This window comes from Protopterus annectens, chromosome 1.part0 (genome assembly GCF_019279795.1).
Source record: "Protopterus annectens isolate FY-2018-M chromosome 1.part0, PAN1.0, whole genome shotgun sequence".
NCBI lineage: Eukaryota > Metazoa > Chordata > Ceratodontiformes > Protopteridae > Protopterus > Protopterus annectens.
In genome coordinates this window covers 46,166,123-46,189,672 of record NC_056725.1, presented here as the reverse complement: position 1 = coordinate 46,189,672, position 23,550 = coordinate 46,166,123, and positions in this window count along the sequence as shown.

Sequence of the window (23,550 nt, the reverse complement as noted above, 5' to 3'; positions counted from 1 at the left end):
GACCACAACGTACCTCGCTGTCGGTTTTGTGCCTTGTTCAACACCCAAACTATTCGTCATCGGGCTCTTATTGTCGGTAAATACTTCCGCTCTCGATCTCCGTATTCTGAAATGGTTTCTGTAAGCCATCCGACTATCGATCTTCCGAAAAAATGTAAGGATAAAGACAGGGACAAACCACACAGGTCCAAAACTGCCGACGATGCTTCTGTTAAGCTAGTCGCCAGTTCGCTGGTACTCAGTGAGGTGCTTTTGCAGCCCCTGATGCCTGCTTCAGTGGATTTGCCGGCCTCTACCAAGACCGTTCAGAGTCCAGTATGCCGTGAGACTCTTCTTAGATTATGGAACCTGCGGATGTCTCTACCTTGGATGGGTCCGGAGCCGCTAAGCAGGCACTGGCTTCTGAGGAAGTTCTTCGCACTACCGATCTTTGACATAAACCAATGACTTCTTTTGCATCTTCAGTTCTGTCTAAAACTACCAAGTTTCTAAGGCCAAGAGTATGAGCTACGCCTAAAAAAAAGATGACCCAAACTCATGCTTCTTTGCCACATCAAATGTTTAAAATGGCAGAAGGACCTTATTATGCTGATTCGGGAAAGCCAGCCTTCCCCTGTAAGAGAAAGAGACCTGTCCCCAGCAGCTTTAACAGACCAAGAGTCCGATGACACTGAGGTATCTGATTATGAAGACATGCCTTTATCTGCTTATGAGGATTCAGATGCAGAGGAACCCATTCCCTCTGTTTCTCCTCCAGAGGATTTTTCTTTTAATGAAACCTTACATACATGGAGAGCAATTCCACTGGGAATGCAAAGACTATCCTCAGTCCAAAAAGAGACTCGAGAGAATTTCTAGATTTGCCACAACATAGGCCTTTAGCAATACCCCCAGACTTGGATGTTGTGGATGATGTCTTTATGGAATTCAGTCCAACTCCTGTTACTTTATCCCCTGCTCCTAGGAAACCAGACAGGTACTACAGAGTTCCTGACTCTCTCTCTTCCTTTTCAAAAATCCTACTGCTAACCCAGAGGTCATCTCCCAGGGGCCTAAAGGTATCAAAGCAACTACAGCTAAGAATCCCACCCCTTTGGACAGGGATTCCAGAGCTTTAGACAGATGGGGTAAGAAAGTATACACCTCTGCAACTCTCGCCATTAGGGCTTTGAATTGCCAGTTTCACATGCTGAAGTACCAGTAACATATTATGGAACTTAAGTTAGCTACCTTTACAGACTGTGCAGAAAATAAAGAATTACAAGAGCTTATGCATTCTGCAAGCCAAGTCGGCAAGCATACTTTGCAATGTGGCTTTGACACCTTAGAAGCATCTTGCCGAGCAGCAGTCACTGGTTCTGTACTGAGAAGGCATGCTTAGCTTAAGGAGCAGATCTTGCCAGACCATGTCAAATCAAAATTACTCGTTGCTCCTTTGAACAAGGACAATCTGTTGGGCACCAAAGCAGAAGAGGTTCTTAAAAAGATGGAAGAAAAGGCTAAGTCTATGCAGACAGTCAAAGATTTCTTACAAGTACAGCCTCCTAGATTCAGTAGGCATTGTCCCTCGAAGATAGACCCCCCCCCAGACTACAGTCTCAAGGTATGCAGAGATCTAAGCAATAGAGTGCCTCCACTTCTAAAACAGGGAGTGCTAAGCCCACCCCCTTACGGAAAGAATTCACTATGACTTCTCAACTCCACTTCCCACCTCTGCCCAACTGCTAGTGCTCCTAGGAAGAAAACTTGCCCATCATGCAAAAAACTGGACTTCCATTACCAAAGGCCAATGGGTCCTCGACATTGTATCCCAGGGGTACAGGTTTTACTTCAACTCCCTGCCAACCCCAAAAGGGTTCGCAGACCTACCTCCAAACCAGTGGGCAGAGGCACAAAACCAATTTCAGTCCCTGCTCTCCATAAGGGCAATTCATCCTGTTCCTGCAGAACAGATAGGTCAAGGTTTCTATTCCAGACTTTCCCTGGTACCCAGAAAAGAAGGCACTTGGCACTCAATCCTAGATCTTTCCATTCTGAACACCTTCCTGGTGGTACAAAATTCAAAATGCTCACCCTTCAGCAGCTTCTTCCTATGCCGGCCAAAGATGCCTGGTTAGCCACTCTAGACCTAAAAGAAGCCTATCTGCACACCCCTATCAGGGACTCATGCAGTAAGTACCTATGCTTCAGGGAAGGATCTATGCATTATCAGTTCTGTGCACTTCCCTTTGGCTTATCCACTGCTCCCAGAGTACTCCTAAAATGCCTGGCTCCAGCCATTGTGTACTGCAGACAGAGAAAAAGTCAAATTTACCCGTACTTGGACGACTGTCTGATTCAGGTAGATGGTCAGGAAATGCTGTTGCAGCACCAGACATTTGTAAACAACCTTTTAACCTCCCCTGGGGTACACTATCAACGAAAATAAATCAAAACTAGTCCCCAGTCAAAAGATTGTATTCCTGGGAGCAAGCTTGGACACAGCATCCCAGATGGGATTCCTTGTCCAGAAAAACAAGCCTATCTGACAGGCTACTTCACTCAAATGGCCACCAGAACCCAGATATCCACAAGGAAAATCCTACAGGCCCTAGGGTTCGTGACCTCTTGCATCCTACTAATTCCATATGCCAGACTGCTTATGAGAAAACTTCAGTGGTACTTAAAAAGTCTTTGGTGCCAACATTCTCAGGACCTGGAAACTGTCATTCCTTTCATACCTTGTCTAAGGACCGAGTTTTTTTGGTGGGCAGCATCATGCAACCACAACAAAGGACTTCCCTTTACTCAACCCCACACCACCCAGACACTAACCACAGATGCATCAGACTATGCCTGGGGGGCTCACCTGGATGACAAGTGCATTCAGGGCCACTGGAGCCCAAGTCACATTCATCTGCACATCAACCAAAAAGAGATGCTAGCTGTTCAGCGCGTTCGAACAGCTTTCAGATCCCTACTCTCACCAGGACCCCTGCTAATAAAAACAGACAACACCACAGTTATGTGGTACATCAACAAGCAGGGGGGATCCCACTCTTACCCACTCTGCAGGCTAGCCATGGCCCTGTGGAACATGGCCTTGGACATGTGGGTCCATCTGCAAGCTCAATTCCTGCCAGGCAAACAGAACTCACTGGCGGATGACTTAAGCCGAAATCTCCTAGACTCACATGAGTGGCAATTGGAGACCAGCACCTTCAGCCTTCTGATTCAGAAATCGGGGAACCGAGAGGTGGATCTCTTTGCCTCCGCCTGCAATCACCAGCTCAGTGGGTAAACCTCTCAATCTATGCACGTCTCCCTCTGCCCCTTCTCTCAAGAATATTGCTCAAGACAGGACAGACCAAGGACGCCAGCACTGGTACCAACTAGTGTGCAGCCTGTCACCGGTGCCACCCTGGCACCTACCTCAGAGCCCGACCCTCACTCAGCAGGGGGATGTTACATCCACAACTGCAAACCATGAATCTTGCAGCCTGGCTTATTCCTTGAATTCTCCCCCAGTGACCAGCCTAAGCAAGTAGGTGCTGGACATCATTCTGGAAGCCAGAAGACCCAGTACAAGGAAATCCTATGCTGATAAGTGGAAAAGGTATTGCTCCTGGATTCAATCTAAAGGAGAGGACACAACTCTGCCCTCCCTAACTCTAATCCTGGATTACTTGGCAGATCTACTCTACAGAGGCTTACCCTTCTCCTCCATTAGGATCCATGCCTCTACCATCTCAGCTCATTACACCACCGAGCCACCCTTCTTCTCCCACCCTTTCTTCAAACAGTTCCTGAGAGGGGCAGACAACTTAAGGCCACCAAGGAGAGCACCCACCCCTGCTTGGGACCTTAACTTTGTACTGGAAAAGCGCACTCTACCCACGTTTGAGCCTGCAGTGTCAACAGAGTTAAAATTCCTCTCTTGGAAAACAGCATTGCTTCTGGCCATCACTTCAGCTAGAAGACTGTCTGAGCTACAAGCACTTATGGCTGTGGAACCCTTCATTATTTTTCATGCTGACAGGGTCTCCCTCAGGACTAATCCTTTATGCCTAAAGTGGTGTCCAGTGTGGCTCTCAACCAATCTATCCATTTGCCAGCCTTAAACGCTTTCTCCTACAAACATACACCCTTATACACAAACACACATTTGCCAGAACTGAAACTAGAGCACCTGCCTATCTAGTTATTTGTACTATAGTGTTTACGCAGTTATCGCACACCCCACAGAGCTTATAGGGCTGACATCAGCAGGTCTTGTAGCGTAGGGCAATGGGAAGTTTACTGGGTGTGAAAGGCATAAAAATCTCATACATACACACACACTTGCATATGCTGGGACTGAGATTAGAACCCCTGTCTAGTTGTTTGTACTATTGTGTTACGCAGTTATCGCTCATGCCACAGAGTTTATAGGGCTGACAGGTGTCCAATGGTACTTCTAAGGTGAATGACATCAGCAGATCTTGTAAAGTAGGGTAATGGGAGGTGTACTAAGTGGGAATGGCTTCTTAATGCTTAAACCTGCACACAAAGGCAGGTGATGTGATATTACAACCCCCACCTCAGTATTATTACACAATGGAGCTCACCTTCATGCTGGCATGTGCGACTGGTTACGACCGCTATGCCACTGTCTGCAGCAGGACATCACTCTGTGCCATTCAGGGTATCCCTCTGTATGACTCGCTCTGTCTCTCTCTCTATCATTGTGTATCTCTCTCTTCCCCACGTGTGTGTGTGTGTCTGTGTGTGTCTGTGTGTGTGTATGCTTGACGTATTATTATATGTTGCCCATATACAATTCTGTGCATCACACACAACAGATGCAGATATATCACATATGGGCCACCTACAGCTAGCCGAGGGTAATCCTGTCTGATGGGTGTGTAGAGACAGTTGGTGTACATAGCTGTCTATATGCAAAGACATATATGCACAATACAGTTATGCAGTCTGATGTGGGTTCTGACATGGGCTGTGATCCTCTAAGTATAGGAGCATGCCCAGTATGACCTTTTATAGTAAGAGTGGGACTCCATTCCAGAGATAGTTGTACACCGGTCTGGGGTTTTGTGTGCTACAGCCATAGCTCTCAAATGTAAACAGGAAGTTGCTAGAGGTACAGGGTTTGTTTTAGCAGACATTTTCTGACATACCTGATGTCTGACATTGGAATGTGTTGTGTTATTACCTAGTGACAGACATCCTCAGATCATCACAGTGATTTACCAGAGAAATACAAGCTTGTATGATGCACTGACCAATATTATGAGCCCAACTATAGACATTCATGCCCAAAACAGCCAATTGAGAGGTGTGGTTACAGCCGATTGACTGATAAAGCTGTATAAACAGCCCAGCAACTTGGTGATATACTGGCTGCGGATCTCCTGCTTGTGTGGTGGTATTCTCACCTGAGAAGTCTTATCCTGGTGTGGGCATACCTCTCACCTGTACAGTTTTTGGCAGATTGTCCAGATGTTTGTCTAGAAGTTTAGTCCAGTCTACATAAACTTGTGTTGTTGTGGCAGGTTTGTTGCTAATAATTAATGACTGACGTTACAAAATAGTGACAGACATTAATGTTTCAGACTTCATAACCTTCAAACAATTCCTGCTAATGCAAAACCCGTTATTCTACCAACTTTCTCAGTTTGTAAGAGCAATATTTACAACACATGCCTATCACTGGGCCTTTGTCACACTTTTATTTTATGACCTTGTCCAGATGTCTTTTTGTCAGAGGTTGAGAGGTTGTTGATACAGAGTGCATTCTGCTGTGCAGAAATGTCCAGTATATGTGTTGTATATTCCACATAGGACTGTGACTTCCAGGTATGTCAGTGACAGAGCAGTAAGAGTAATGTGGTGAACCACTGACAGATATGTATAGGTTAATATGACATTAGTAGGGTATTGGCCATGAAGCCCTTATAACCCACTCAGACGAGAGTGTAGCCCATGTTAAGACATGTCAGCACATAGCCCCTGTCTGGCAGGGATACAGGTGGAATCACAGAACTGTATTTTGTGTTTCCTGTCCATTTGTACAGAGAGCACTTCACTAGGGTTATTGAGGCACTTTCCTTGCTGTGGACAGGGAGTTTATCCCACAGATGGGGGAGTGTGTGGGACAGATCTGTCACACCAACAAGCCATTCTGATATCACAGCCCGGGTTAATGCTATGTCTACAGGTTGATCGAGTGGGCTTTCCAGATGTGCAACAGTCCCATCAAGGCAGGCTCTGGATTGCTTTGTATGCCAGACAGAGGTCACCTCGGCAGAGTCTATCTGTGTAGGGTAGGTGTTTAGGGTTTGGGGTAAGGCCTTAATGTTTACAAGACCCTGGTGTGTGGAGACTGCATGGTCTGTGTTGTGTAGGTTTATGGAGTTCTCATGTGTTTTTGCCTCTGAGGTGTCCTTTTGTCTGGGTTTTTGTTTTGTTGCAGACCTCCACTTACTTACGTGTGTGTGTGTGTGTGTGTGTGTGTGTGTGTGTGTGTGTGTGTGTGTGTGTGTGTGTGTGTGTGTGTGTGTGTGTGTGTGTGTGTGTGTGTGTGTGTGTGTGTGTGTGTGTGTGTGTGTGTGTGTGTTGTGTATTTGCAGGTGATGTTTACTATCTCCATACACTGCATGGCACCTATGATACTGCACAATTTGTACTGATGTGCACATTCTCCATTTGTCTGGCTAATGGTTCCCCTTCCCCTTATGTGTATCTTTGTCCTTCTGTAGTCCAGTCACAGGCTTTGCCCACAGTGGCTGCTGTTATGCATTTGTAATTCTGATGTGAGTGGGGTAAATGCTGTAACATCACACACAAGGTTGTGGACTTCACACCTCTGAGTGTACCTGTTTAGCAGGTTGCCCATCATTGCACCACTACATTTGTGGTCCTCAGACGGTTTGTGTTATGAGGCTACATGTTGGCCTAGCTGTCAAACTGTCACAGACTGACATCTGGACCGGCCCATATATGACAGTCAGACAAAGGCACACACATGGGGACAGGGTGTTAATGTTCTGCTAAACATAGACAGTTGGGAGACCAGTTTGGTAATTGCTTGCTTTTTCTTATGGGTATGACATCTGCTTCCTATCTGCCATTGCTGTTTTGACATGACCCTTTCTTGTTTTGCAAGTAGTTGGCAGGCAAATGCAATGTTAGGACAAGCAGAGCAGATATACAAGGCACACTTGTGCTCCTCCTGTGACAACTTGTCATTCCAGGGGTATGGGTGTTGGCCACTGACATGTCAGTGCTGACACAGTACATTGGCAACCTTTTATAACCTGCCAGTACACTGACCTTTAGGTATCTGCTGTCCTACTAGGAACCATACCTCCTGACTTTCTAGATCCAGACATCTGGACAAAGCCATAAGTAATTTGAGGACAAAGGCCTACATATAGGGACCATTGTTACCTATTGGCCTTACAAACCTAGAAAGGTGATACAATAACAGGTTTTGCATTCTCATGCATTTTCCTAAATGGTATGAAGTCTGAAACAACATTCTGTCATTTTCTGACTTTGTCTCTTGTGATTTGCCAGTGATTTGCCAGAAAACCACAATTTGCTGATAAGAGACCATAAATATGATGCAAACCTCTGGACATTCTGCAAAATGTCTGCACAGTTGAGGGGTATGCTAGGCACTGTGTAAATTACTCTGAGCTGTGTACTGTCCATATGTGTGGCCCCCTGTTGCTGACCTGCCCAGCTTTCTTGCAGTAACCAATATTGACATCTGCACAGTGTGTACAACTCCTACCATAGAATAGTTGGCACTTTTATTCTTGGAACATGGACCCTGTCAACCACAGTACTGTACCTAGGCCACTAAGACACGACAGCCAGGAGTAAGTGCAGGCCACATACTGACAGTATTGACCACACATGTACATAGCTCATTGACCCCTGCATATTGTGGACATGCAACAAGTTATCAAGTTGATTGGGACGGCCCTGGGAATGTGTCCTCTGTTGCTTATACCCTAAAAACATTACTGTTACTGCATTTTTATGGGAACATGGTTGTGTGTGTGGGGGGGGGGCACCTTTCAGCTGTCCACATTTGCACAGACAGTGCTGATGTCCCCTTTAGATTTTGGACCATTTAGCATAGTATAGTGCCTGTCTTGGAGACAGGCTTATCACTAAAGACCATAGGTTAAACTGTAATGGCAGACATTTAGGTTTCAGACCGCTCACCCTTCAGAGCCTTTCTGCAAGACTTGCTGTGATATCACTGTGTAGGTCTGCATGGGCATATTTCATCATTGTCCCCATTTGTGGGCCTTTGCCAGACATTTCTTTATGGTTTTCTATGGCTGACTTACTGGGTGAGGCTGAGGGGTGAGTATGGGACCCCCACATTGACATCCATGCATGTGATCTTTGACCCCCCCCAGTTTGTTAGCACCCCCCCCCATATACTGTAGTGAAATTTGTCACCTATGGGACTATTGCATTCTCTGGGGAAGCCAGTATTGGGCAGACCTTTCCTGTTGTCCCACATAGCTGGCAGTTGTCTGCTGCTATCCCAGTAGGCCACACCATTCCCTTGCATGCATGCAGCGATACCATAGCTGTGCTACTACAATGTATTACGCCATTCATTTATTGTTAAGAAACTTACCTTGTGCTTGCGGCAATTTGAGGACGGTGCTTGAGGGGTGACTGTCGGATGCACGCAGTACACGGCCTATAAATGGTAAGGTACAGTGTGATGTGTGTGGCATCCATTTTACTGTGTGCGCGAGTCGGAGAGAGGTGTCAGTCCTGGGTCCCTACAGTGTCAGTGTGTGTGCTATGTGTTGTCTTTTTGCCAAGGCCTGGGCATACTGGGCATGCCTCCTGTCTGCCTACAGGAGCAGGCTTTGGGGGTTCCATTGATTCCCCCTGTGCCTGTGGGGGGTCTTGGCAATGGTGTGGGGGCTGTGTGGGCTGTGATGTTTTTGCCGCAGCTGTTTCCACAGGATCATATTGTGTAGCTTAGAACATACTATGAATATGTGTGCACATGTGGCTGGAGAGTACTGCAGGTCTCCACCAGTTATGTCAAGGCAGCAGAACCGTGACTTGAGCATCCCAAACACATGCTCTATAATGTTCCTGGCTTGTGCGTGTGCCTTATGGGTTTTTTCTGTGTGTGAGTGTGTGTACATTTCTGATGGGTGTCCTCATCCACTGCTCCAGTGCATAGCCAGTATCCCCTACCAGATGTCACCTTTGGCAAATGCCTGGTACAGCTGTGAGGCATGCCAGATATGGAGTCATGATAACTACCAGGGCTGCCAGCACACGCATTCATGATAATGCCTTTGGCAGTGCACACGACCTGGCAGTTGGAGTCATGGCCCTTCTTGTTGACATAGACTCTACCCTCTTCCCTGGGTGGTGCCTTAATGTGGATGTGTGTACAGTGTATGGCACCTAGTACCTCTGGGTAGTCTGCTACACAGTATACGAGACTCGTATTACTAGTCCTCTCCTAATGGTTACTGGGGAAATGTATGTGCTCACCAGCATGTGTTAGCATGACATCCAGGAAATGGTGGAGTACCCTGGATGCAGATGCCTGTGATACCCCATGATGTCTCTAGTAGGTCTTTGGAAGGTACCTGTAGCTAGTATTCTTAAGGCTTACACATACCTTGGTTTCAACTGGGATGGGTTCCCCTCTGTTGGCACTGGGTCTGAGTCGAGGCCAGCACAGCTCGCAGAGTTGCTAAAGTAAGTTCCTGTCCACCCTATAGCGCTCTATATCTCCAGATCATGTAGCCCCTGGTAGGTTATCCTGGGTTTGAACACTCTTCTCCTCCTCAGTCTGGGACAGTTGTCAGCATTATCTTCCTCACCACCCTCAGCCTCTAGCAAATACTGATATATCAAAGCAACATCAGCCCGTAACATTTTGTTAGTTAAAATTCCCCCGTGTGTGTACAACAATGGTGTTGAGTTTGTGAAGAAAAAGACTGAAAGTTGTTTACATAGTTTATACTGGTGTGCTGCAGATGCTGCCTGTGTGATTGGCTGACTATGATACATTCCACGTGCCAGCTATATTATTTGTACTTGAGTGCCTTTATTCTGCTATTTCCCCTTTTTATTTTTTTTTCCCATTTCCGCCCTTTCTAAATCCTGCAGTGCACCTTGCAAACCCGCTGCTCAAATGTAAACACTTCTGCTGGTTCCTGTTTGTTTTATTTCCGTTATGTTTAAACCCCGCTCCACGCAAAGCCCTGCAGCTATAGTAAACAGTATTGAGCAGAAAGGAACCTCCCAGAGATGCGAACACGCTCTGAATTTCTTGGACTAGGTCAGACACTCCCTTGCTTAGCTATGTGCAAATAGAGGCAGTGGAGTTCCAATGTGCTTCCCCAAGCATGACACACCCCCTTTTAATGTCGACTTCTCCTGCTTACACTGCTGCATTATAGCTCCTACACTGTTAGATGCAGGTGGACACGGTCTCCCATTTTGCTATTTAGTAAATTTAGCTCATTTGCATACCCCACTGCCTTAGGCTCCGGTGTAGTGGTATAACAAAGGGACTATCTCCTTAGCTACCACTGTTAGCTGTTATTGTTTTGGTTCTGCATGCTACCCACTATAATGGTAGAATTCATATTTCCCATAAAATTGTGTCTTTACATTTTTCCTGATTTTCTGCACGATCCCATTTGCCCACCACTGCACTACGTTTGAAAGGCCAAAATTGGCCCAAAAAAATAAACTTTGATTTTCATAATTTTGCAACTGTTTTCCGTGCCAGTGACCATAGTTTTGGCCATTGGCATGCCTAATGGTCATAGTACATGCTGTACTTTGAGTTGTCCTACCCCATTTTGATTTTTGCAGAAATGTACACGGTTAGTAACCGAATACTTTTCTGCAATGGGCACTGCTCTGATACGGATGCCTGCCTGCTTACTGAATCACTAATTCACCTCATATGCATGGTTTTCACCAGCAAATGAGGTAATTAGCATTATTCAGTGGTGTCCATATCAGAATAGTGCTGGTAGGCTTGTGCACGCCCCCAGCCTTGTTTACTGGCTCGCTTGGCGGGTATATTACATGCAGAAGCTACTACACTATTCTGACATGGTGATTTGGCTTTATTGAATCCCAGCCTAAGTGTATAAGTAAATATGCAATTGCACAAAGAAATGTAAAACATGTGAAGTTAACATTAGAAGTGCATGATCAGCCAGGTAGTTCTAAGTTAGTGCACCCTTTTTGGACAACCCCCTCCCTCCTGTATTAAGTAAAGACCTCCTGACTTTGCTTCCGGTTCTGAGTCCAGATTTTAATCCAAATAACATCTCTAAGGCAAACCAGGTAGAGCCAGTTCTAAATAAAGTAACAGTGCTTTTGGTAGGAGATGAGCTCTACAAATGCATTCACATGAGCAATGGTTTTACAGCTTCTCTACAAAAGAGGACCGATACTTGTTCTGTATAGCTTGATATATTTTTGTCATTGTTGCATCTTCACTTGGGGAAGTAATTGCAGATTTTGTATAGCCTTTATAATTTACAATGACTTTGAATTTTTACTGAATAGCATGCATTGTTTATACATCTTTTTCACAAATGCAATGAATGTGCAGACAAAGTTATTACCTTTACATAGTCCTAAGGGATGAGGCCCTGTTTTTATAGTTTAAAAATAAAATATGGAAACTGTTGTCAACGTTAACTCTTCTGGTCATTTGCCTGAGGTGTTAAGATAACACTGTAGCCAAAGATGAGGTGCATTTGAGCTTCATATTAGCCTAATTTTTACTGCATGGCATGGTTTACTTTGCAGTTAAAAGTATTTAACATTTTTAACTGCTGGAAGTTTTTAATAATGAAAGTATGGTGGTGTCAGTTTGCTGACTCCATATTGCAGTCACTTTGTAAAGTGCTGATCCTTTATTACTTAAAGGAAATGTACCTTGATGTTAGGAAGTGTACTTTACAGGTCTTGTATCTGCGTTCCCCATTTCCTATGAGTGAAGATAAAAGTTTTACTGATCAAGCTTGATGTTCATTGTGTTTCACTGACGCAGTCATTACAATTGGGTTATCCTGCTGGCAGGCTACCCACAGTCGGCCTGAATTCCAAAGTCTGGGTCCGGCGTTGGTTGCTGTTGCCTCTTCCCTGATGTCCGTGCGCCAGGGGTATAAAAGATGCAGCCGACGCCATTTTCTTCAGTCTTTCTTGCCGCGCGGTGCCCAAAAGCAAAAGCAGTTTGAAAGTGCCAGTCGGCCGACTCCTGAGATTTTCGTGTTCGAATTTCAGATCCAAAGTCTTCATTAAAAGCTAAGTACCCCGTTGGGGAAACTTTTTTCTTGCTCCAGACCAATGTCAGAAAAAGTTAATAATTATATTTCTTGTGGGAAGCAAATACCTCATAAGGACTTTCATTCCTATTGTATTCCTTGCGTAGGCCCTGACTACGATGTTGCTAATTGTCGGTTCTGTGCTAGATTTAACCAACGCACTATTAAGTGTCGGTACGATTTTGCATTTCACTATATTTTGGCAGAAGATTTAATTACACAATGCCGTCGGATAGCTATCTGACTACCGCAGTTCACAAGAAACGCAAAGAAAAGGACAAGCATCCGAGGTCCAAAACTGATGAGGCTTCTTCTAAGCCAGTCGCCAGTTCTCAGTGAGGTGCTTTCGCAGCCGCTGACGCCCGTTACTTTAGAGCCGCAGGCCGCTACCGACTCCCACATGGAGCCGACTAGGCTGCTGGAGACTCAAGGTATTGGAACCTCGGAAACTCTTCCCTCAGATGGGTCCGGAGCCGCTGAGCAGGCATTGGCTTCTGAGGGTGTTTTCAGGCCTACACAGTTATATGTAAAAAAGACTTCAGCTTCAAAGGCAAAGACTAAAGCACCTTTAAAGACAAAGAACCAAGTACAGCAGCCACATGGACAGGCCTCCATGCCTACAAAACAGATGCTCAAAATGGCTGAAGACCCAATTACTTTGATCAGGGGTTCCCATCCCCCTCTTGATAAGAGGCCTAGGCAAGAGACAGAATATGAATCTTCAGATCAGGTTTCCATTTCTTCTGATTCCTCTTCTTATCAGGAATACTCTCTTCCTCCCTATGAGGATTCTGATGCTGAAGAATCTATCCCTTCGGCCTCTCCTCCTGAGGATTACTCTTTTGGGGAAACTCTGCATACCATGAGGGATGATTTCCACTGGGAGAGCCAAGATTATTCAGAATCTAAGAAAAGGCTCAGAGACTTCCTTTTACTACCTCAACACAGGCCCCTTGCTATTCCACCTGTGTTAGACATTGTAGATGATTTTTCAGAGTTCAGTCTGACTCCTGACTACCTGTCTCCAGCTCCTGTTAAGCCAGACATATACTACAGGGTTCCTGATTCACATAAATTTATTTTTAAAAACCCTGCTGCTGACCCAGAAACTCTCTCTCAGGGTCCCAAAGGGGTCAAGGCTTCCACTGCAAAAAACCCTACCCCCTCTGACAGGGATTCTAGAACACTGGACAGATGAGGGAAAAAGATTTACACTTCTGCAACCTTGGCTATAAGGGCTTTAAATTGCCAGTTTCATATGCTTAAGCATCAGCAGTATATTATGTCACTGCTAAAACAGAAATTGTTGATAAATTCTGAATGTGCAGAAAACAAAGAAATGTAGGATTTATTGCATGCAGCTGAAAAAGTTGGAAAACATACTTTGTAATGTGGTTTTGATTCTTTGGAGGCCTCCTGCAGGGTCGCTGTTACAGGATCTATCATCAGGAGGCATGCTTGGTTAAAGGAACAGAATTTGCCTGATCATGTTAAAGCAAAATTATTAGATGCTCCATTACAGCATGATACTTTGTTTGGTGTTAAAGCAGAGGAGGTGTTGAAGAAAATGGAGGACAAAGCAAAATCTATGCAAACAGTCAAGGATTTCTTACAGGTACAGCCTCCAAGATTTAGCAGACACTGGCCTACAAATAATTGGTCCTTTCCAGTGTCAGACAGGCCACAAAGGGGCAGATACAGAAGCCCTAGAGGCAGATCCCAGCCCCAAGGCACATACAGGTCTAAACAGTGGGGGTGCTTCTTCCTCCAAAAGCGGAGAAGACAAATCACAGCCATACAGGAAACGGTCCCAATGACTTCCCCCTGCCTGCGCCAAGCACTAAACTAATAGCAGCACCATTAGGGGAAAACTAGCACTTTTTCATCAAAATTGGCACATAATAACCCAGGACAAATGGGTCTTGAACATAGTGTCACAAGGCTACAAGTTTCACTTTCATATCCTGCCAAGGGCACACGGTTTGCCAGACCTGCCAAAAAATCAATGGGCAGAGGCACAAAAGCAAGTTTCATCCCTCATGGACATGAGGGCCATTCAGCAAGTACCAGAGCAAGAGCAGGGACAAGGATTTTACTCAAGACTGTTCTTGGTGCCCAGAAAGGACAAAGCGTGGAGACCAATACTGGACCTATCAATTCTAAACACATATCTGGATATTCCAAAATTCAAAATGATGACACTGCAGCAGCTTCTGCCCATGCTGGGCAAGAAGGCTTGGCTTGTGACCTTAGACCTAAAAGAGGCATACCTGCATGTCCCAATCAGACAATCATGCAGAAGATGCATCAGATTCATAGCTGGCTTAATGCACTACCAATTCTCTGCACTGCCCTTTGGCTCATCGACTGCACCCAGGGTCTTCACAAAATGCCTGGCTCCAGTAATTGCATTCTGCAGACAAAGAGGAATACAAATATATCCTTACTTGGATGACTGCCTCATTCAAGCAGAGAACAAGGACTTTCTACTACAGCATCTGGCTTTTGTAAAAAGATTACTTACATGCCTAGGGTACACAGTAAACGAAAAGAAATCAAAACTAGTACCCTTTCAAGAGATAATATTCCTGGGTGCAAGCTTAAATACAACTGCCCAGATGGCCTATCTCACGCCAGACAAACAAAGGCAACTGGCTACTTATTTCCGACTGTTGGCAACAAAGCCCCAGTTATCTGCAAGAAAAATTTTGCAGGCTTTGGGCTTCATGGCATCCTGCATTCTGCTAATTCCATATGCAAGACTGCATATGAGGAAACTTCAATGGTATCTAAAAAGTGTTTGGACTCAACATTGCCACAGCCTGGAAACAACAATTACCCTTATTCCCTGCCTGTAACAGGAGTTTCTATGGTGGGCAAAGGCCTGTCACCACAACAAGGGGCAGCTATTCACTTTACCCTCAGCCAGGCAGACATTAACAGATGCATCAGATTATGCCTGGGGGGCCCACATGGCAGGAAGATGTATTCAGGGCACATGGTCCGCAAGCCAAATGCATCTACATATCAATCAAAAAGAGATGCTAGCTGTTCAGAATGCCCTGACAGCCTTCAAGGATCAACTTTATCCGGGACAACTACTGATAAAGACAGACAGTAGTACAGTCATGTGGTGTGTAAACAAGCAGGGAGGAACTCATTCCTATCCCCTTTGCAGACTAGCCATGACTTTGTGGGACACAGCATTGACTTACCAAGTACATCTGCAGGCACAATTCCTGCCAGGAAAGATAAGTACTCTGGCAGACGAACTAAGCAGAAACCTCATGGATCCCCACGAGTGGAAATTGGATCCGCAAGTCTTCAGCATGATAACAAGGAAATGGGGATGCCCGGACATAGATCTATTTGCCTCGCCTCACAACTGCCAACTACAGACATTCTGCACAAGGACTTATCACAAGCAAGCATGGAAAGTGGATGCTCTATCTTTCAGCTGGAAAAACTTAACAGTGTATGCCTTTCCTCCACTGCCTCTCCTCCCAAGGTACTCCTAAAGGTCAGACAAGAGAAGCCAAAAATGCTACTGATTGCCCCAGACTGGCCCCGCCAGCACTGGTACCCAATCCTAAGGAACCTGTCTCAATGCCCTGCCTGGACATTACCTCAAATTCCTCACTTACTGTCCCAATAAAACAATCAGATCCTGCACAGCCAACTCAAGACTTCAAATCTGGCAGCATGGCGGCTAATGTAGTCATTCAAAACACCCCTCTTTCTAAAGCAGTGATGGATGTTATTTTGGAGGCGAGGAGGCCTAGTACCAGAAAATCATATGCTGAAAAATGGAAGAGATTCTGTGCTTGGAACCGTGCACAAGGAATTGACACGATTGTACCAAATATTCCTCGGATTTTGCAATACTTAACTGAGATGTTGGACAAAGGCCTATCCTTTTCATCTATTAAGATTCATGCCTCTGCCATTTCAGCTCATTACAATACAGAGCCACCTATTTTTTCTTCATCCTTTACTAAGGCAGTACCTCAGAGGTGCCAAAAATTTAAGGCCTACAAGGAGATCACCAATACCTGCATGGGACCTCAATTATGTCTTGGAAAAACTCATCCTGCCTCCTTTTGAGCCAGCCGCTACAGCTGACATTAAATTTTTATCTTGGAAAACAGCTCTGCTCCTAGCAATAACCTCTGCAAGACGAGTCTCGGAGCTACAGGCACTCATGGCTGCGGAACCCTTTTATCATTTTCCATCCAGACAGGGTTTCTCTGAGGACAAACCCAACATTTATGCCTAAAGTAGTGCCCAGTATGGCCCTTAAGCAAACTATTCACTTGCCTGTCTTTTATCCAAACCCACAGAATAAGGGTGAGAGACATGCATTCTTTGGACATACACAGACAGCTGTGCTTCTACTTGGACAGAACCAAAGCTTTCAGAAAGACTGAGCAATTACTAGTGGCATATCCTGCAGGATCACAACGAAAGGCTATCTCAAAGCAGACAATTTCAAAGTGGATAGGCCACTGCATTCGTTTCTGTTATTCACAACATGGCAAATCAGTGCCTAAGGGCATTAGGCCACATTCAACCAGAGTAGCAGCCACTTCAGCAGCCTTCCTCAGAGGAGTACCAACCAAAGACATTTTAGAGGCTGCAACCTGGAGTTCAGTACACACTTTTACAAAGCACTATCACTTACCACTCTACTCTAAATCCAGGGCAGGCTTTGCCACTGCAGTTCTGCAGGGCCTCATAGCCGCTCCTAATCCTATTTAGCTCCAGCCTCCCAACCTTAGCTTTGGGATTCAACCCAATTGTAATGACTGCAACAGTGAAACACGATGAATATAGTACAGTTGTGAACCTACCATAAATGTAGATGTTCGAGTGTATTCACTGTTGCAGTCCAGGTTTTCCACCCACCATCCCCCTTATCTTTGCTGGAACTTATCTGTACTTCTGTATTCTATACAACCTTGGTGGTGTATTTGCTTGTAGATGAAGGAATAATTTACTTTGGTGCATGCATGCTTTATTGTCATATTTTTAGCCTACCCTTTTGGGGGCACCTGACATCTGGGGCAAGAAAAACTGAAAAAAATGGCGTCGGATGCATCTTTTATACCCCTGGTGCACTGACGTCAGGGAAGAGGCGACAGCAACCGTCGCCGGACCTAGACTTTGGAATTCAGGCCGACAGCCTGCCAGCAGGATAACCCAATTGTAATGACTGCAACAGTGAATACACTCGAACATCTACATTTATGGTAGGTACACAACTGTACTTTCTTGATCGTGTTGACTAGAGTGATTGCACCAGACTCTGAACAGCAGTAGGACTGTGAAGCAGGCAGTAAGCATTGGGCGTTATCAGACTGTTTTGGCCTTGGAGAGGATGAGGGCCTTCCATAGGCTGATGACACTTAACCACGTTCATATTTGGATGTCAGAGAACTTTAATTTTTTATAGTAAGTGGCACACTGCCATACTCCCAGTAGACAGGGCTTAATGCCTTAAGGTTTAATTCAGGTCTTAGCTGTTTGGGAAAGATGTAATTTAAACATTTTACATAAATTATATTTTGAACTGTCAGACTGCAGAGATGAATTCTTTCATAGTTAATATTAAGAGTTGAGTAAGTTCTGCTTGTTCAACTTTACTGCTGCTGGGCATAAGTAGGTTCTTTGCTTTGTGGCTGTTTTCTGATTTTACAAACATAAGTAATTTCCTTACTAGTACTCGGGCCATTTAATCATTCCAGTGTGCAGTGCACACTGAGTGGTACTCACTTACATGACGTGGGAATTCACTGGAATCAACTGCCATGTGCAACATTAGTAATGTAATAATTTTTTTTTCCTCAGAATGGAGATGGCTTTGTGAACAAAGAAAGCATGAAAAAGATTGTGAATGCCATAGAAGCAGCCTTGAGAAAATAACTGAAGGATGCAGAAGCTACTTAATTTATGGTGAAGGTAAGGTAAATCTCAGAAAAGGGTCCCAAGTGTCATGCTTGCTAGCCAAGGATTGTGATGAGGGCTCCAACTTGTAATGAGTGTTCCAACTTGTACAAAACCAAAGTATCATTCACTGAGGGAACACTGTGCAGTGAGGTTAATATTTTGGCATTTCTTGGCTTATGCCATTTCATGACTCTTCTGAGAAGCTTGAATTGTGTATAATGTCTTTGTGCTATGGCTGAGTGTGCATGAATATACAACTGGTCAGTGTTCTGGCTGTTCTTGCAGTTCAGATCTTCTAGTGGCATGTAACTTTAGGAAGGTTTATGCCTTCTGGCTCCAAGGAAGAGAGGGTTAATACCCTTACTGTGACCTAGGTGACTGCTGTTTGATTAGCAGCCCCAGCACTGGAGAAGCCAGGCAGGATGGGAGAGGAATGAAGAGATGTAGCCCTTTAACCTGTTGTGGGGAGGATGGGTTTTGATGCCCTATGCTGACAGTCTAAAAGAACTCCAGCTATACTCTGTCGCATATCGTCTACTCAGAGGCACTCTCTGCTTAACATACAATGCCGTGTCAAACCCAGAGCTGTTGGACATGCTACACTTAAAAAAAATCCCAATCCCTCAGAGCCATACGTTCCAGGGATCTAAACCTTGTCATCACGATAAACAAAACATGCTGGAGGGATAGGTTCCTGACCCAGAGACTTCCCAGACTCTGGAAGAGAATGCTCATACATGTCAAGCAGAGTGCCTCTTTGGCCCTCTTCAAAAGGTATCTTGACGATTGGATGGGAGAAAGGAAATTCACCCCAGAGATCACGTCAGTCGTCCTGCTAGGCAGGCGTCCAGGGAAGTAAATATTGTGGGAAGAAATAGCCAGGGAATTGTTATGGCTAGGCTTGTATAGGCCCTAGGGCTGATAGCCTAGTACCAACCAACCTATGAATCTATGCTCAGTGATGAGAGGACAGCGCTGTTTGCTCTTTAGTCTCATTACAGAAGTGAGGTTTGACCTATTGCCCCATTCCATAATGAACAGATTATGTGCAGGGGTTGTCTGGGCATACTAAATCTTAAAACACCCCGATAGCTGCCAGACTGATAGGCCCTCTGGTTTCCACTTGATGGGGAATGAATGGACTTTTGGGCAAGGAAGGGTTGATAACTGTCGGGCAAGGAAGGGTTGATAATTGTCAGGCACAAAAAGAACCCAAAGTGTGAAAATCCCCCATTTGTGTCTGTAGTTGTCCTTTTGCAGTTCAGAAATGTTGTCTTTTTGACCTGAAGTTGTCTCATGATGCAAGAGGTGTCACTTTCCAGCATTTTAACCCAGTAGCTGCCATCAGTTGCCAGTGCAGTCTCCTCTCAACAGTGGAAGATGCTAGAGGTGGAACTGTCCCGAGGACTTTTCTGAAGACACTGGTGGGAAACCTGCACAGTGTAGAGCATAGAAGACCTATTGACCCAGGCTAAGGTTTCTAGGCATGAATTCTCATTCTTCCATTACTTCACTGGTCTTAGTTTGTGTTTTCATCTAGTGAGAGGTTATAATACAGGTTGTTTGTGTATCTGTTAACTAAGTAAGCCATTCCAGCATCCATTACTAGAAGTGAGATTTGGAATTCGTTAATGCTCTCCCTTTGTTTTCTTATACTAGTTGAAGTTATATTGTTGAGCATGGTGGTCTGCTGAATGTTTTGCAAAGTGGGGACTTTTGTGGGATGTTATGGTTTTTCTGAATAGACTGTGTACACTTATGCTCCTAGTAGTTGGCTGTTCTGCTGAGGATTCATTTATTCCTGTCAGGCCGTTTGACTTTGGGTTGTCATCCATCTGCACTGTGCAAAAAATGAACCTTGGTGTAGGAGTATGACCCAGACCGACTCACTCTGAGCCATGGCCCTACACCTTCGCTAGCATTGATTTGAATCTGCAGCTTCCTAGGAAGGGGAGGGTGTGGAAATGTGACTACATGGGTTTGTGGGAGGCTATACCTTGGAGTGTAAGGAAATGGAAGCTACTGACATTGAGTCCTACTCTTCTGCTCAACTTCTGTAGACCCTTTAAGATTTGCAGAATGCTGAAAGCCATCCTGGAATCCAGTTTTCCTTTGTAATCTGTAGAGAAACATCTGTGTGTATCTTGGCTTGGGTAAGATGAGGTGGATCCTAGGTGCAATAAAGCCTGTTGCAAAAGATGCAATTTCTGCAGTTAAGAACCGCCATAGTTTTCTACACTAAAAGGATGACCCCTTGTTATAGGTGCCACAGAGCAAATTTCCCTTCTATCTAAGTAGAGCTCGACAGGTATGATGTCCTTCAAGGATGCATCTGCAGTCATCACATATGGGTTGTCCTGCCTCAGGCAGCCCTTCGGTCGGCCGGATTCCAAAGTCTGGGTCCGGCGTCGGCTGATGTCGCTCCCTCCCCGACGTCAGAGTGCCTGGGGTATAAAAGCGTCAGCCGATGCCATCTTGCTCAGTCTTTCTTGCCGCGTGGTGCCCGAAGCAGAAGCAGTTCGCAAGTGCCGGTCGGCCAGCTCCTGTAAATTCGCTATCCGAAGACTTCAAAAGCTAAGTACCCCGTTGGGGACTCTTTCTTGCCTCAGCCGATGTCAGATAAAGTTAATACTTGTTTAACTTGTGGGAAACAAATACCTCATAAGGATTTCCACTCTTACTGTCTTCCCTGCTTAGGCCAGGACCACGACGTCTCTGCCTGTTCAGCCTGCGCTTCCTTCAACCGACGCACTCTTAGACGTCGGTCGGAGTTCGCAGAAGAGTTCTTTGGGGCTAGATGTTCTTCATCTCACATTGCTGCAGTCCTTACACTTGGGTATAGCGCTGTCCTTGGTCGGCCCGAATACCAAAGTATATGGCTGACGCCGGTCACGGCGCATTAAACTGACGTCAGGACGTCAGGGTATAAATGCGCATGACCGACGTCATATCCCCAGTCTTTTTTGCCGCGTGGTCCGATGCAGAAGCAAATTTGCGAGTGCAGGTTGGCGTCCTGAGATTTTCCGAAACCGGAGTTTCAGACCGAATCCAAGTTGGCTAAGTACCCGTTGGGAATATTTTGGTTTTTCTTGCCTCAGTATTTTACCGGATGTCAGAAAAGTAAATAACTGTATTTCTTACGGGGAAACAGATACCACATAGGGACTACCACAGCTTGTGTATACCGTGTTTAGGGCCTGAGCACGACGTTGTTGGGTGTTCCTCTTGCGCTAGATTTAACAAACGTACCATAAAGAGGAGATTTGACTGCGCTAGGTTAGTCTTCGGGAAGCGGTGCAATTACAAAATGCCGTCGGATGCTCCGGCGCCTTCTCAAGAAGCGCAAGGACAAAACACCTAGGCCTAGGTTAGAGGCACCAGCCGACCCGGACGTCGGTTCTTTAGAGGGCACGGTTGTGCCAGAGGCCCAAACAGAAGTTTCCCTAGAGTCCCAGGGGGAGACTTTGTTGTTACACGATGTGTCTTCACAGGAGGTAGGCCAGGCTGAAGGGGCTTCTCAGGTAGCTGTTCTCCCTCTCTGCCTAAGGTGGTTAGGCCTTCCCCTACTGTTACAAAGGCTTCTTCCAAGAGTAGGCCAGGTTCAGCTGTAGCAGGTGCTCCTCCTAGTACTTCAGGCCCTGTGCCCAAGAGACATATGCTTAAGATGGCTGAAGATTTAATTACTCTGATTAGGGTTCTATGCCCCTCCTGACAAAAGGCCTAGGGTGGATCCTGAATTTGGGAATTTTGAACAGGATTCTGATATTTCTGAGTCTTGGCTGAGGATTTACAGGAGTTTTCTCATTATTCTGATTCTGATGTGGATGACTCCACCTTCTGCTTCTCCTCCTGAGGATTTCTCATTCTCAGAGACTCTCCATGCCATGAGGGAACATTTTAAATGGGAAGGTCAGGATTTCTCTGGTTCCAGGAAAAGACTAAGGGAAGTTTTGTTTTACCTCAGCATAGGCCTTTAGCTATACCCCTGTTCTTTCTGTGGTGGAAGATGTTTTTGCAGAGGCTTCCCTTAACCCTGATTCTTTACCTCCGCTCCTGTTAAACCGGACAGATACTATAGGGTGCCTGAAGCTCACAAGTATCTTTTAAAAGCCCTAGGGCAGATCCAGAGACAGTTACTCAGGGGCCTAAAGGGGTTAAGGCTTCTGTGGCTAAAAATCCAGTTCCTCAGGACAAAGAGGCAAGAGCTTTAGACAGATGGGGTAAGAAAGTGTATACTTCCTCAACTTTAGCCATGAGGGCTTTAAATTGTCAATTCCACATGCTGAGATATCAAATCTATCTCCTTTCACAGTTAAAGTCTAAGGTAGATGCTCTGGCAGAAGGTATTGAATGTAAGGAGTTACAAGATCTGGTACATGTGTCTGAACAGGTGGGTAAGCATTCCTTACAATGTGGTTTTGATGCTGTACAGGCCTCTTCCAGGGTGGCTGCCACTGGTACTGTCCTTCGCAGGCACGCCTGGTTACGGGATCAGAATTTAGCTGAACATGTTAAGTCAAGGATCTTGGATGCCCTTTACAATCTGATGTGTTGTTTGGTTCGCCTGTTGAAGCAGTTTTAAAGAAAATGGAGGACAAAGCTAAATCTATGCACACTGTTAAAGATTTTTTACAGGTTCAACCACCAAAGTTTAGCAGAAACTGGCCAAGCAAGGCGTGGACATACCCTTCTTATGATTCCCAGTCTAGGGGTAGGTCTAGGCGTGCTAGGGCAGAGCTCAGGGTTCCTTTAGATCCAGGACAGGGGCTCACCTGCACAGTCTTCAGGGGAGGGCAGGGGTCAGCCCTTTCGTAGACAGACCCAATGACCTACCTTTTCAACTGCCAGAACCTTCACGCCTCGCAGCACCTTTAGGAGGAAGACTGACACTTTTCAAAGAGAACTGGAGTTTAATTACCCAAGACAGATGGGTATTGCATATCATTCACCACGGTTACACATTTTATTTCCATACCTTACCACCGCTCAAGGGCATGCCAGATATTCCGCCCAACACAAATTGGAAGCTCAGAGACAAATATATATATTGACAGAGATAGGGGCAATACAAGCGGTGTCTATGGCAGAAAGGGGTCTAGGATTTTACTCTCGCCTATTCCTAGTACCAAAAGGGGAACACGTGGAGACCAATTCTGGATTTGTCTATCCTCAACACCTTTCTGGACATCCCCAAGTTCAAGATGCTGACATTGCAACAGCTTTTACCTCCTGGGCAAGGATCACTGGATGGTAACTTTGGATCTCC